General features: G+C 48.1%; 1 pseudogene; it reads right to left on the bottom strand.

Moving 5' to 3' along the window:
- Nucleotides 1-12,334: 12,334 nt before the first annotated feature.
- On the bottom strand, nt 12,335-13,430 carry LOC103293729 (craniofacial development protein 1-like; annotated as a pseudogene).
- Between the last annotated feature and the right edge of the window lie 2,909 nt (nt 13,431-16,339).

The raw sequence follows: 16,339 nt of genomic DNA, 5'->3' as shown, positions 1-16,339 counted from the left end.
CTCGGCTCCAGCGCCCGCCCCGCCCGCCGCGCCGCCGGCCCCGCCCCGCGCCGCCGGCCCCGCCCCGCGCCGCCGGCCCCGCCCCGCGCCGCCGGCCCCGCCCCGCGCCGCCGGCCCCGCCCCGCGCCGCCGGCCACGCCCCGCGCCGCCGGCCCCGCCCCGCGCCGCCGGCCACGCCTCCTAAGCACCGCCCCGCGCCACCGGCCACGCCTCCTAAGCACCGCCCCGCGCCGCCGGCCACGCCTCCTAAGCACCGCCCCGCGCCGCCGGCCACGCCTCCTAAGCACCGCCCCGCGCCGCCGGCCCCGCCTCCTAAGCACCGCCCCGCACCGTCGGCCACGCCCCTAAGCACCGCCCCGCGCCGCCGGCCACGCCTCCTAAGCACCGCCCCGGGGCCCACCCGGCCCCCCCCCGCCCCCCCCCCGGTCCCTGCCCGGCCCCGCCAGCCCCAGCCCCAGCCCCGCCCCGCACCCCCAGTCCCGTCCCCCGGCCGGGCCCAGCGTGGTAACCGCGTCCCAGGTCTGCGGCCCTAATTCCGCTGCTGCGCGCGCTCAGGCCGCCGCCGAAGTCTCCACTGGCCACTGGCCGCCTCGCTGCGGCGCCCGCCCTGGCCCGCCGCTCCCCGCTTTACTCTTGTGCCCTCCCCCCCCGCATGGCGGCGGCTCCTCCTCCGCGCAAGATGGCGAGCTCTCCGGCGCCGCGGCACGGTCGCCTCCCGGGTCCCCGGCTCCCGGGTTCCCCAGCTCCCCGGCAGGAGAACGCGGGGCCGTGCTCACCCCGCGGGCCGCGGACGCCGGGCTGGGAGAGGGGGTGCGGCTGCTCCCCAAGGGGAGGGAGGGCTGCCTTTCCCACCGCGGGGCCGAGGCCCGCAAGTGTCCGCCCTGCCTTCGCCCCAGGGGACCCGGGGTGGTGACCGCGGCGGACCTGCATCTCCTGCCCCGGGACGCGCTCTGAGCGGGGCCTCCCAGGCCACAGCTCGGGACGGAGAGCGAGAAAGGCGCCGGGGCAGCTGCGGGGGAGCCGTTGTCCTGGGAATAGGTTCTGAAGGGACGGGTTCCGGCCGGCCTGACCCTCACCAGAAAGGTGCTATGTGTTTGTCCCCAGAAATACTTTTCATATCTTAATGTCCCGTTAACCCTTACAGAATAACAAGAAAGCGAGGTTGTCCCAGGTGAAACAAAAATTGAAGCTGGAAAGCGAGGTCGGGGGAAGAAAAGCCTGGCCTCACCCAGCTGAGACCCAATGCCCCGGAGAGTGGCCAGGCCCGGCGACGGCACAGCTCTGACCCACATCCGCAGCGCCCAGCCGGGGGAGTGAAACCACCGCCCCTGCAGCAATCAGCCTGATGGGTCTCGATGGTCTGACCGCCAGCTTCTCTCATTTTTGCTGCTGCTTTCAACTCGGGACCCATCCGATAAAGTTAAACATGTTCCCCAAATCAGTCACACAAGGTGCTCCTCTAATAGTCCGCCTCCAGCTTGCCCATGCCAACACCCTCCAGTCTGTTCTCTTGGTTGGTCTTTGTATGCACACAACCAATGGAAAGGTGATAAAGAAGTGTGAAAAGGCGTGGTTGTTCTTGAGATTAAAAAGAAGATTCCCCTTACAATTTTGAAAATGCTTAATTTGTAGCATGTCATCTCCCACCCAGGTTTTAAAACACTCATGTAAGAAAAAACCCCAAAACATTCATGTAAGGAAATAACCCTAAACCTTGTGCCCATCCTGGAGAGAGGTGGCTAAATGGTTACTTAAGAAAATGTTAAAATGTGAGGCCTTTGTTTGCCTCACTGTCTTTCCAAGTAGCATGAATGTTAAGGGGAGAGGAGCCTAAAGATTTGAAACAGAGCGCTGTGGGGTTTCTCCCTATACAGCCAAAAAGTGAGGCCAGGCGAAGGAAAGGGGTTTGCTTCATAAATAAACTTACCTTCCGCAGGGACTTGGCTGAAGTCCTGACAAAAAAAAGTGAGGAAGCAGCCAGAAGTAAAATATGAAATAGCTGCCCATTTTTACCTGGGAATCCTGTCATGGCTAAAACATTAAAAGAGTCTGTATAGTCTTGTAAGATAGTCAGATATCCTTATAACTTTACTAGAGGCCTGGTGCACAAAAATTCGTGCACTGGATTGGGGGGGGGGGTGTCCCTCGGCCCAGCCTGCACCCTCTCGCAGTCCGGGAGCCCTTGGGGGATGTCTCCCTGCCAGCTTAGGCCGGCTCCAGTCAGACATCCCTCTGGCAGCCCAGGAGCCCTTGGGGGATGTCCAACCATGGCTTAGCTGCAGCCAGACATCCTCAGCACTGCCGCCGTGGCAGGAGAGGCTGCTGCCTCTGCCGCTGTGCTCGAAGCTGTCAGCCTGGCTTGGGGCTGAGCAGAGCTCCCCCTGTGGAAGCGCACTGACCACCAGGAGCAGCTCCTGCATTGAGTGTCTGCCCCCTGGTGGTCAGTGCGTGTCATAGTGATGTCGTTCTGCTGTTAGGGTCAATTTGCATATTACCCTTTTATTATATAGGACTAGAGGCCTGGTGCACGAAATTTGTGCACGGGGGTGTGTGTCCCTCAGCCCAGTCTGCACCCTCTCCAATCTGGACCCTCTCCGATCCCTGTAGGATCAGGCCTAAACGGGCAGTCAGACATCCCTCTCATAATCCAGGACTGCTGGCTCCCAACTGCTTGCCTGCCTGCCTTCCTGATTGCCCCTAACCACTCCCCTGCCAGCCTGATTGCCCCTAACTGCCCTCCCCTGCAGGCCTGGTCCCCCCAACTGCTCTCCCCTGCAGGCCTGGGTCCCCCCCAACTGCCCTTGCCTGCAGGCCCGGTCACCCCCAACTTCCCTCCTCTGCCAGCCTGGTCACCCCTAACTGTCCTCCCCTGCAGGCTTGATCGCCCCCAACTGCCCTCCCCTGCTGGCCATCTTGTGGCGGCCATCTTGTGTCCATATGGGGGCAGCCATCTTGTGTGTTGGAGTGATGGTCAATTTGCATATTACTCTTTTATTAGATAGGATGTCTGCCCTTTTCAGTTTCCTGATGAGAAGCATAGACAGTATAAAATTAAGCTACGAACCCCTTGGGTTAGCAGGGTTCAATTTAAGTAGTTGATAGGTCTGATCCAACTACTATATCTCAATACTTTTTTCCCCTCCCTACTTCAAACAGATTAATAAGAACCATAGAAAATATGACACTAGGAATATAGAAGAATTATTTGATAATGCATTATATAGTAAAATGAATGTTTTAAAAATACTACATAAATCCAATCCTTTGGCCTTTTACTTAATATTGAATATAATTGTTTGGGTGGTTTGTGGTAAATATGGTTTCTGGAGGGTGTTCTATACCCAGTGAGTCACCTATTTATTTTAACAAAATGCTTTCCAAGATGTATTAGCTGTGTTCATTTGATTTGTAGTCACTCTCACTTTCCTCCTACCCTACATTTTGAATTTTGAACTATAAAGCTGTTAGCTAAAGAGTTAGGCCTGGATTGTTAGCTGGCTTCTAGAGAATCTGTCTGTAGAAAAGATGTTTTAAAAAAGAAAAGATTCAAAAATAAAATTGAGGTTTTCAGTATCTTTATAACACAATAGGATTCCTTTTTTTGAAAGAATGAGATGCAACTAAAAAATGCTACTTGGAATTCAATTACAATAATGGGTCCTCTAGCAAGCATTATTTGCCAGTCTCACATCCTATTTACCTAAAAATAACCAGAAAAAAAATCACATTAATTTTAAATCACTTGATTTCATTTTAACTTAAATTGAAAATATTTAGAATCTAGAATTCCAAGTAATTTGAAGTTGGATATATTTATAGCTATGATACTATTTTTAAAAAATATTTTTTATTGATTTCAGAGAGGAAGGGAGAGGGGGGAGAGAGAGAGAGAGAGAGAGAGAGAGAGAGAGAGAGAGAGAAACTTCAATGATGAGAGACAGGGATTGAGCCCACAACCCCCACATGTGCCCTTGACCAGAATTGAACCTGGGACCCTTCAATCAGCAGGCTGACACTCTGTCCACTGAGCCAAACCAGCTAGGGCTATGATACTCTTAAAACTCAAAAAAAATTTTTTTTCCACATTCTAGATCACAGGGTACATAACATTTATTTCATATATTTTCCTCTTCAATTTTTTAAAATATATATATATTTTATTGATTTCAGAGAGGAAGGGAGAGGGAGAGAGAGAGAGAAACATCAATAATGAGAGAGAATCATTGATCAGCTCCTCCTACATGTTCCCTACTGGGGACCAAGCTCACAACTCAAGTATGTGCCCTTGACTGGAATCGAACCCGGGACCCTTTAGTCCACAGGCCGATGCTCTATCCACTGAGCCCAACCAGCTAGGGCCTCAAATGTTTTTAACATGCTAAAATGGATTTCACACTTTTCACTTTCTATAAAATTTTTTTAAGGAAACATAATAGCTTTTTTTTCAAACTCAATAAGCAAATACGTTCATTACTTAAGAAAAAAGATTTGCCCATACCATCCTATGTAATAAAAGCCTAATATGCAAATCGACCAAACGGCGGAATGACCGGTCGCTATAACGCATACTGACCACCAGGGGGCAGACGCTCAATGCAGGAGCTGTCCCAGGCCCCAGGCCAGCCAAGGCTGGTGCCAGCAGGCCTCTAGGATCTATACTAATAAAAGGGTAATATGCTAATTAGACCGGGTGACCGGACATCTTCCGGATGTCCGGCTTCCTTCTGGACAAAGCCATGGTAGTGGGTGCCAAGGCAAAGGCAGTGGGGCCTAAACTGGCAGTTGGATCCCCCGAGGGGTCCCAATTGGAGAGGGTGCAGGCCAGGCTGAGGGACCCCCCCCCCCCTGCCCATGCATGAATTTTGTGCACCAGGCCTCTAGTCCTCAATAAAAGGATTTACCCCTCACTGAGCTTTATAGGTCAACATTTTTGCTCTTTCATCACTTGCATTATAATATTCTGATTTCCAAAAGAAGTTTCAGCAGGTAAACCTCTTTCCCAAATATGCTTTAGCAACATCTGGTAGTCACTAAGATTAAAGGCTAATAAGCCCAAGGAGCCAAATACCATTTTTCTTTGGGTTTCATAGGTAAAAAATTGCCTCTTCAATTTACACCCCTGAAGAAAATGAAGCAGCATCAGCCTGCTGCAGGCTGAGTGAAGATCTTCTCAGAGAGGGACAAGTACTATACTGAAGCTAATGCGGACGAAGCAGATGTTTTTAATCACGGAGAGGCCACACCAGGCACATTTTGTTGGAATAAATGTTCCATTTCTGCCTGGCCGGAGTGGTTCAGTTGTTGCACATTGACCTACGAGCCAGGAGGTCTCTGTTCAATTCCTAGTCAGAGTACATGCCGGGTTGCGGGCTTGATCCCCAGTAGGGGGCATGCAGGAGGCAGACAATCAATGATTCTTATCATTGAAATTTCTATCTCCTTCTCCCTTCTTCCCTTCCTCTCTGATATCAATAAAAATATATTTTTAAATGTTCCACTTCTATAATTAAACAAGTTGAAAAGTGGGAAAGCAATATTACAAGCAGGGAGAGTTAAAATGGGTTAAACACATATTCCCCAAACTACCAGGTTTAGTTTGCAGAATTGATATTCCTTTTGACAGATAACATTTCTCCATTCCTAAGGCACCGCAACTAGCTAGCTCAGCTCACCAGGTGTCTTTTGGCCTCATAAGGTCCCAGCATTGTTTGTCTTCTGGTCATCACCCAGAGAATTCTAGCTATTCATTTTTCCTCTTCAGTTTTACTAAAATTACTGCTCACCAGCAATTTTAACTTATTAATTTAAAAATAATGTGTGGCTCTGGCTGATTTGGCTCAGTGGCTAGAGCGTTGACCTGCTGACTGAATGGTCCCAGGTTCAATTCCAGTTAAGGGCACGTGCCCAGGTTGCAGGCTCAATCCCCAGTAGGGGGCGTGCAGAAAGCAGCCGATCAATGATTCTCTCTCATCATTGATGTTTCTCTGTCTCCCTCTCCCTTTCTTTCTGAAATCAATAAAAATGTACTTAAAACAAAAAGAAAAGAAAAAAATCTAAATGCACAGCATTAAAAATAAAATAAAATAAAATAAAATAAAATAAAATAAAATAATAAAAATAACGTGTATGCTCAAGCCGATTTGGTTCAGTGGTTAGAACGTTGGCCTGCGGACCAAAGGGTCCCGAGTTCAATTCCAGTCAAGGCCACGTACCTCGGTTGCAGGCTCCTTCTCGACCCAGGTCCTGGTCAGGGTGCATGCAGGAGGCAACCAATTGATGTTTCTCACATTGATGTTTCTCTCTGTCTTTCCCTCTCTTTTCAACTCTCTCTAAAAATCAATGGAAAAATATCCTTGGATGAGGATTAAAAAATAAATTAATTATAAAAAATAATGTGTGGCTGGGAAGACACTGAAATCTGGAAACTAACTTTTTAGGCATAAATTTACTTTAGTCAACTTAGAGCGAGGAAGAGCTGCTGCTGTCCGCGCCTGCGCACGCTGCTCCCCTTGAGTGAGCCGAGGGCGGTTGCTGAGGTCACACACCCAGGACACTTGTGGAATTGTCATGGCTCAGTGTGTGCCACGCCTCATTTGGCCCAGGACTTTGCAACAAGATTATATTTCTGAATAACCTTCTCTACAGGGATAGCAACAATTGTAAAAAAGTGCCTAGTTCTGGTCTCCTGCTCCCAGTCAATTTGTAGAGCCTTTTATTGGTCCTTGAAAATATAACTGTAATCTTAGGTATGAGCCCTGGAAAGGCAGTTTATAGCTAAAAAGTAGGCAATCTCTTCAGTCCCTGAGCGCCATGGTTGGATTACCAGAACAAGACAGTGAACAAAGGGGAAAAAAGTGCAGTGCAGAGTCTCCGTAGTGATTTTCCTAACTCTTCATCTGCTTGATGAATTTTATTTCATACTAGTGGCCCGGTGCACGAAATTCATGCACGGGGGGGGGGGGGGATGTCCCTCAGCCCAGCCTGCACCCTCTCCAACCTGGGACCCCTCGGGGGATGTCCAACTGCAGGATCAGTTGAACATCCCTCTCACAATCCAGGACCGCTGGCTCCTAACTGCTCGCCTGCCTGCCAGCCTGATCATCCCTAACTGCTCCCCTGCTGGCCTGATTGATGCCTAACTGCTGCCCTGCTGGCCCGATTGCCCCCAACTGCCCTCCCCTGCTGGCCTGACTGCCCCCAACTGCCCTCCCCTGCTGTGACCCGCCTCCTCTGCCGGGACCCGCCTCCTCCGTGCAAGGCAGCAGAGATGCTGGGACTGGCCTTCTCCACGCTGCATGGAGCCTCGGGACTTCCAGGCCTCATTGTGCGGAGCAGAGGCCTGCCCTACCTCCGCTGTGTGTGTGGCCATCTTGTGGTGGCCATATTGTGATGATGTCACACTCAAGGGCCACCTAGGCTCTTATTAGTATAGATTTTTTTATTTTAAAAAAATATGTTTTTACTAATATTTTTAGAGAGAGGAAGAGAGAATCATTGATGAGAGAATAATGTCAATATCGATTGGGTATCTCCTGCACGCCCCCTACTGGGGATAGAGCCCACAACTCGGGCTTGTACCCTGACTGGGAATTGAACTACCAACTTCTCGGTTCCTGGGTCACTCAACCACTGAGCCACATCCGCTGGGCTGCTTGATGAATTTAAAGGTTAGTCTTTATCATGTCAGCTACCCCCAATAAACCTTTGGTGTCTCCCGGTTTCTTTTTACCACGTGGAGCTTACACTTCATAGACAGATTAGAACTGCCAAGGTGCCTGCTAATCTGCTTTCCCACCTCGCATCCAGTGTGCTTGTTACTCTGGCACCTGAATAGAACCCGTTCCCTCAGCTTCCTGTTTCCCTTGGACACCCTCTCATTTCCTTTCCTCTGGGCCTGTCTAGAGTCCATTCAAAACCCAGCAGATTCCCACAAGCTCCTATCCTCCCACCTCCCCCTACTTGCTCTTGGCCAACTGTGACAGGTGCAAAGGCCAATATTCAAAATGTCAGAGTATGAAGTAAGGAAAGGTTGGTTGATTGAAGATGTGTCCAATTGAGATGAAGGACATAGCGTTTCCTCAAATCCATCTTCCTAGGGTCCAGACTTCAGGCTTCTTTTATGTCAAGGTAAGGGAGAATGGGAGGGGTAAAAGATGACTGACAATTGCAGACATCTGGGCACCAACAGGGATCAAAGGAAGAGTCTGAAATCTCTACATCTCTTTGTTCCCTATCCATTGACCTCTGCTGACCTAAGTCCTGCAAATCTTTGATAAACAGTCATTTATTTTGTACATATTTCCCCACCTCTTCCAAGAGGTGCCTTCCGGCAAGGAGCTGTTCTTCCAAAAAACTTATGCCTCGAGCAGAATTCCTCTCATAATTAGCATGAAGGCCATGAGAAATGCAGGCTAGAATTAAGGTAGACTCACAAAAGAAAGCAAACAAAGAAAAAGAATTAACACTGAGGCAGAGAGTGAGCATCTAGCTGCTCCACAACCAGTGTTAAGGCTCCAGTCAGTCAGATCTGGTTCAGACCCTAGTTCTGCCACTTGTTAATCCATAAACTGGGAAGCTCTCTTCATTCTGAGCGGCAGTCCCCATATTTATAAAGTGGGAATAATAGGGCCTAACGCTGCGGTAAGCGTAAATGAGAATTTGTATAAATCACTTATGTTAGTGGTTGGTAGATAGCACTGTTGCTTTTATTATCGACTTTCATCTGAGCCTCTTCTTATTATATCAGATTAGAGCCTGTGGGTGGCAAATTCAGTTCCTTTTCCCCAGCCTCTATGTCTCTTACTTCTTCAGTTCAGCGCCTCACCAACCTCAGGGAACAAGGGGCAGGCGGATTTCACAGCTCCTGCTCAGCAGTGTCGGTGCTGGAGAGCTGTGTAACCAGACTGAGCGGCTGAACAACAGACTCTGCCCCCGCTGAGCCCTGTTGTGGTGGGCAAGCCTTCCACTGCTGGGTCTCAGTCAAGGCTGCTCATCAGCACCAGCACAGGCACTTCAGGAACACTGGTGCCTGGGCACCATCCCAGAGGAATTAAGTCAGCATCCTTGTGAAAACAGACGGAACCAAGGGGTCCGGCTGCCTGTCACTACCTGAGCCAATTCAGCAGAGACAGGGTTGAATCATAAATGAGCCTTTGTTCCAATAATGCTGAGTATGGGAGAGCAGCAGGTCACCCACGAAAATCTGCCCTGCACTCACCGTAAGCCAGCCGCTTATAGTGGGTAGAAGGGGAAAGGTTGTGTAAGGAAGCAGCAAAGGGAATACAAATGAGTGTGCAGAATGTGTTTTACAGGCCTGGGGAAGTAGGCAGTGTGAGCTGGGACTCCGTTGTTTGGGCAACTTGGTTGTTAATCATTCCATGATAATAGGCAGTTCTCAAATGAGAATAGACCGAATGCCAAGATTGACTCCCAGGTTCAAGGTCGACTCCCAGACCCCCCTGAGGGGGGGGGGGGGCGGCAAGGGGGAGAGGGCAGGCATACAACTCCTGGCCAGGTTAGAATGTGTTTTCTTTAATCAGAACAAAACAATTATGGTTAACAGAGTATGATTAATATTTCTTATAGCTATAGCTAGTCTCCAATATTCTATTTCTGCCTCTAACATTTGGGGCTGGGGGTCCAGCATCATTTTTTGTTTTAAGGTTTCCAAGAAGATCCTCATGTGCAGCCAAGGATGAGAACCACTGTTCTAAAGGACACTTAGTTCCTACAGCAGCATTCCAAATCTTTTCTTCTATTTGTAAGTCTACAATCAGATCAAAGCCATACCATAGAAGCTTTATTAGTTCTCCTCCTCCCCCAGACAGACTTCTGTTTGTTCCTGTCTTAGAGAATGACATCATACTTTAGCTGTAAGGCTAACCTGGCCCTTACAGACTTCTCTTTTTAAATAAAATATTCTATCAGCTTCTCCCTTTCCCTTACATTTTTATTTTTTAAAAATATGTTTTTATTGATTTCAGAGAAAGAGAGAGGAATGATGGGAAAGAGAATGATGGGAGGGAATCATCAATCGGCTGCCTCCTGCACACCCCTCAACTGGGGATTGAACCCGAAATCTGGGCATGTGCCCTGACCTGGAATAAAACCCTGACTTCCTAGTTCGTGGGTCAATGCTTAACCACTGAGCCACACCTGTGGGCTCCCTTACATTTTTAAAGTCTTCCTCTCTGCTAGTTTTTCCCCTTAATCTAGATTCATGCCCAAGTTTCCCTCCCTTCTAAACAGCAAACAAAAATAATCTGCTTTCTCCCTGCTGGTGAGATTCCTGGACTTCCTACCTCTTCCCCTCTCTATACATTAGTACCAGCATACTTCTTCCAGTTGTAACGGGACAGCCAGTAGGTTCGCACTGCCTGTCACTACTTGAGCCAATTCAGCAGAGGCAGGGTTGAATCACATGAGTGTTTATGCCAATCCTGCCGGCAGCATGGGAGAGCAGCAGGTCACCCACAGAAATCTGCTCTGCACCCCCATAAACCAGCTGCTTATGATCAAAGGACAAAGATTACATGGGGAAAAGTAGGCAGAGGGTATGCCAAATGGGCAGTTTATAGGTCTAGAGCTTTGCAAAGACTGGGGGTCTTCAAAGGGCCTAGTGATATGCAAAGGGCTGGGGGTCTTCAAAGGGCTGGTAGCTCTGGTTTCTGCAACAAGGTTGTTAATCTTTCCAAGGTTGTTTATAATATTAACTAGTGGCCCGGTGCATGAATTTGTGCACATTGAAAGGAAATTAATTAGAAGAAATATATTAATATCGCTATTCGCCCTTTCTCTATAATAGGAGTGTCAACCAAATTCACAATTGACAATGACAGATCAAAACATACACTTGTGGTTGGAACCAGCAAGAGCTTTATATGTATGGCATGTGCGTGAGTCAACTTAACCTTTTATAATATAGAATAAACTTGCTTAATTAGACCTGCTTTCTGATGTAGCTAAACTTTTTCCAGCCCAGTGAAACACTCCAACTTCTCTTTCAGGTAATTGTCAGCAACACAGCAGTAAATAGCAACACAAAGCAGATTATTATCGTAGATTATGAGGGAGAACAAAGGGTAAAATTTTTAACTGCAGTAGTGTTTGACTATATTCTGTGCAGTGAGAAAACCTGAAGTCATTTTCAAGGTCCACCATTTCTTACTTCTTTTCAGTTGGGTCATGTTTCTAAGCTTTCTAAATCTGTTTTCCGGCTAATGAAAAGACAATAGGATTCCACTGAGTCTCCTATCTACCTACTCCAGAATTTCTGTGAGGATTAAATAAGATGAGGCAGGGGAAAACATTTCACAGACATTTGGTTACAGTGTAAAATGTTTCTACCTGGCTATAAAGCAAGTCATGTTCCTGGGCTGAAGAAACTCCAAGGAGGCTAGTTGCTAGGGAGAGGAAGCGGGGTGTTATTATTAGCCTTTTATATATAGACTAGAGGCCTGGTGCATGAAATTCGTGCATAGAGGGAGTATCTCTCAGCCTGGCCTGCACCCTCTCCAATTTGGGACCCCTCAAAGGTATGTCTGACTGCCGGTTTAGGCTAACTGCCTCTGCCTGCCAGCCTGATGGCCCCTACCTTGCCCCCCTGCCAGCCTGATCGCCCCTACCTTACTCCCCTGTTGGCCTGATCACCCTAACTGCCTCTGCCTCTGCCCCTGGCCTAAACCACAGTCTGGCCTCCCTCTGTGGGAGGCGACCTGTCGGATCAGGGGAAGGCACCGCCCCCATTACCCTGCTGCTGCTGCCACTGCCAGCTTGAGCCTGGGCCCTCCGCAGTTGCGTCTCGGCCCTTGCAGCCGCTGCGGCTTTGTCTAGAAGGACATACGGAAGGTTGTCCAGAAGACATCTGCCCTAATTAGCATCTTACCCTTGTATTAGCATAGATAGGCAGCTCCCTAATGGGGAGGATGGGCTGCATTTCCAAGTGAGCGCCCAGGTCCCACCAGGTTAGCATGTGCCTTCTTCAATCAGAGCAAAACAATCACAGTTAACAGAGCAGGATTCATATTTCTTACAATTATAGTTGGTCCCCAATCTTCTATTTCTGCCCCTACCAGTCACATCACTATCCTGCTCAAGAGTCTTTAATGGTTCTTTTTATATATATATATATGACCAACTTTTATTTAAGAAAAAACTCTTAGAAGTAAAAATGAATGAAACCATGTGAGATGAAGATACAAAGACAGGAATTCAATGTAGACAAAAAGGTCTTGCTGGGAAACAGTCGAGGAGAAACGCTGGAGACATTTCACAGACCCACAGGAAGCTCACCTTGTAAACAGGAGTAAGCCGCTACCGATGTCCCCACACACCTTCAGGGTTTCATTGTGCTCAGCCCGAGATCTCGCTCAGCTTCAAACTGCCTGTGATCCGCTCGGTCTAGAAAAGCGTTCCGTTCAATGTGCCCTTCCTTTCCGACTGTGGATGCTAGTTCACCAGTGCTCTCTTCCTCCGGAAGCTCTCCCAGTGCAACTTGGACTTCTCGAGGGTGCATCTTCTGCATCTTGGCTCCAATTTCCCCAAAGGCTGCTCATTCCACTTGATTTTTTTAATCCTGACCCGGCAGGGAGTGGCGCCAGAGTGGAAGGGACATTAGTCTGTGGTTTTTCTTTCTCATTTTGCTTGAAGAAGGATTTGGCCTCTTTAGATGTAGCATCCACTTCCTTAGTCACCCTGACTTCTTCACCAGCAAAATCAAACACCTTGGTGATTTTAAATTTTCCTCTTCCTTTAGATCTCTCTAGCTCTTCTGCTTTGACCTATAGTTTGTTTGAATGAGTCTCTACTCTTTTTTTAACTTGTGGGCTCGAGGGCACTTTTTTTTCTTTTTCTTTTTTGATATCAGAGAGGGAGAGGGAGAGAGAGATAGAAACATCGGTGATGAGAGAGAATCACTGATTGGCTGCCTCCTGCACCCTCCACTGGGGTTGGAGCCCGAAACCTGGCTGGCCATGTGCCCTTGACCAGAATCGAACCCGGGACCCTTGAGTCCACAGTCCGATGCTCTATCCTCTGAGCCACACTGGCCAGGGCTCGAGGCACTTCTGATTTGGCCCCACGTCGTTGAGGAAGCTGGCCGACAGCTCATCCTCCTTTTTCCTTGCATCCTCCGACCTGGGGCCTTCTTCTTGCCCTGCAGCTGTGTCTTCCTCCTCTCGGCTGCTTCCTCCAGGTTCCCCGCTGACACCCTCCTCTTCCTCTTCTTCAGCGAGGGGCCACCTGTTTTCTCCTCCTGGCAGGCATGCTCTGAGCCTTTCTTTTTTCCCTTTGGTTTTCTGTGTTTGCTCTTCACCATCCACTTCATCGTCCTTCACTGATTCATTTACATCATCTTCACTACGCTCTCTACCCGAAGGCACGCAGTCCTCGTCCTCCTATGAGGAGAAGTCTTTGGAGTAGAATTCCTCCATGTCTCTGCCACGCGGGTTGGGCCAAGCCACAGGCTGGCAGCCACTGACCCCAAGGCAAAGCTCTGGGATAGGCCAAAAAGCGGGGGCAGGGTGGTGGCGGTTGGGGCGAGCCCCGCTGCCTTTAATGATTCTTTGTTACTGTAAACATAAAAACATTCAAACGTATAAAGAATTTTTGTGAGTTTATTTGAGCCACACTGTTGTCAACTGCTGGGAAGCAGAATCTCAGTGGATTGGGATCATGCTCCAGAAAATGACCTTTTTGTTTTGTTTTTAACCTATTTTTATACATTACAATCAAAGGAGAAGACATAAAGGGGTTACATGAAATCCACTGGTGATAGATTAGGGAGGCAGGAGAAAGCAAAGGGGGGGACCTCTGGGATTGGATAAAAAGTAAAATGATAGACACATGCTTCTTTTACACAGGTGGGTGCAGAACAGTTAACAGTCAGCAATGACAATGAAGGAATTTGTGGTCTCTGTCCTGGCACCCAGGCACATGGGTTATTGGGAGGGTGTATTGAGCATTGAAAATAATTCATGAACTCCCAATATGTGAAATGCAAATACCCAGAATATCACTGGCAGACGACCCACAAGGAACCATCACTTTGGCCTGCCTCGTGTCCCTGACTGGGCAGTTAATTTCATCTATTCCCATATTTAGACAATATTCATCTACCCCTGAGAGGTTCCTGTTTGAACTTGGCTCTGAATCTTTGCAAGTTCCTTGTGGAGCAGACTGAAATTTCTACAACAGTCAGTTTAACAAAATCCTATCTAATAAAAGAGTAATATGCAAATTGACCGTACCTCCGCTACACCCACAATCCACGCCCACCAGCCAATCAGTATGCAAATTAACCCAACCAAGATGGCTGCAGCCACAGAGCAAGTAGGAGGCTTGGGTTTCCCCGGCAACGGAGGAAGCCAAGCTTTCCGCCTGCCCTGGCCTGCCCTGCCTCCTCTCAAGGCTACAAAGTTTCAATTATAGAAGATAAATAAATTCCAGATACCAGGGCCTCCTCTTGGGTTGCCAGGGGGTGTGGCCGGCCTGCAAACCACCACAGGCCCTTCGCCCAGGCTGCCCCATGCCCCACGCCCCACGCCCCAAGGGAACCCCCACTCTGATCCGGGACACCCTTCAGGGCAAACCAGCCAGTCTCCACCCGTGCATCAGGCCTCTATCCTATCTAATCCTATCTAATAAAAGAGTAATATTCAAATTGACTGTCACTCCAACACACATAGCTGCCCCCATGTGGTCAAAGATGGCTGCCCCCATGTGGACACAAGATGGCTGCCACAAGATGGCCAGCAGGGGAGGGCAGTTGGGGGGGACCAGGCCTGCAGAGGAGGGCAGTTGGGGGCGATCAGGGCAGTTGGGAGGGACCAGGCCTGCAAGGGAGGGCAGTTGGGGGCGATCAAGCCTGCAGGGGAGGGCAGTTAGGGGTGACCAGGCTGGCAGAGGAGGGCAGTTGGGGGGAACCAGGCCTGCAGGGAAGGGCAGTTGGGGGTGACCAGGCCCGCAGGGGAGGGAAGTTAGGGGCAATCAGGCTGGCAGGGGAGCAGTTAGGCATCAATTAGGCTGGCAGGGGAGTGGTTAGGGGGTGATCAGGCTGGCAGGCAGAAGCGGTTAGGGGCAATCAGGAAGGCAGGCAGGCGAGCAGCTGGGAGCCAGCAGTCCTGGATTGTGAGAGGGATATCCGACTGCCTGATCCGAGGAGGGGTCCCAGATTGGAGAGGGTGCATGCTGGGCTGAGGAACCCCCCCCCCTTGCACGAATTTCGTGCACCGGGCCTCTAGTATATACATAAATAGAACATAGTTATTATTAATTTTTATTTGACAAAGCTTCCCACGTAATTTCAAGTATATTAAATTGGTCTAATTTAGTTCAAAAATATTTCTTTTAAGAAGAGAGAAAAAATCCTTGAGTCATTCTAGGGCCCATTGGAATGACTCAAAGTCATCTCTCGGTTAAAGTCCTAAAATTTAAGCTTTGGAAAGATTGTCAAATATACTTAACTGAAAGATTATATCATAAACTCTGTAAATCTAGGAAAAAGAAACACATATTTTATGGTAATAACTCTAATAGACATTAATCAAATTTAAACCATTTTAATATTAAAAATTTTATCAAAAACCACAGAATTCTGCTTAATTTATATAAATGTTTAATTTTTTTTAAATCAGGCCAATACAAGATTGTATCCTAGTAATGCCATCCAGAGGCTGAAAATTTACCACATGTAATACACAAACACATACACATAAAGACCAAACACATAAAGACTTAACATAATTCGAACTACTACTTTTTGCAGAGAAAACACAAGAATTCTTTCCTCGAAAATGAATTTCCATACCTCATGCTTTCTATTATCACAACCATATAATTTCTCCCAACTTAATTTGAACTTTTAACTCTTAGAAGCCTCAATTTCCAATAATAACCAAAATAAAATAAAATAAGTGACCAGCATTCCTTAGATTGACGTTTGTGACCACATTTTAAACACACTCTCACTTTCAAGAAACATAGCTTCAAGCACCAGACATTTTATCAAAAGCTTAAATTCATATTACAGACTTTCAGCAAAAGACAAAAGCAGACAAAATTTAAAGATTTACTTAGCAATCAATGTTTCAGTATTTCATGTTATTTCAAAATACCTAGAAATTCAATAACCTTAATTAAAAGGTACTAATTTAGAAATGAATGGTTGAAATAAGTTAAAAGTGACTTGTTTGGGCGGCTCTTTTCCAGAGATTGTATTTTAAAATGGCCCCGACCAGAGTTCCAGGTGTTTGCATCTCCGAGTCCTGGAGTTTGGTTTTGGAAAGCCAGTTACAGCATTTTGTGCGGAACAGGGAGGTTCGGGGCAGTGTAAAGGATTCAG

This window comes from Eptesicus fuscus, chromosome 13 (assembly GCF_027574615.1).
Source record: "Eptesicus fuscus isolate TK198812 chromosome 13, DD_ASM_mEF_20220401, whole genome shotgun sequence".
NCBI classification, from domain to species: domain Eukaryota; kingdom Metazoa; phylum Chordata; class Mammalia; order Chiroptera; family Vespertilionidae; genus Eptesicus; species Eptesicus fuscus.
Note: the sequence above shows the minus strand (reverse complement) of the source record. Positions and strands in the feature narration are given on the sequence as shown.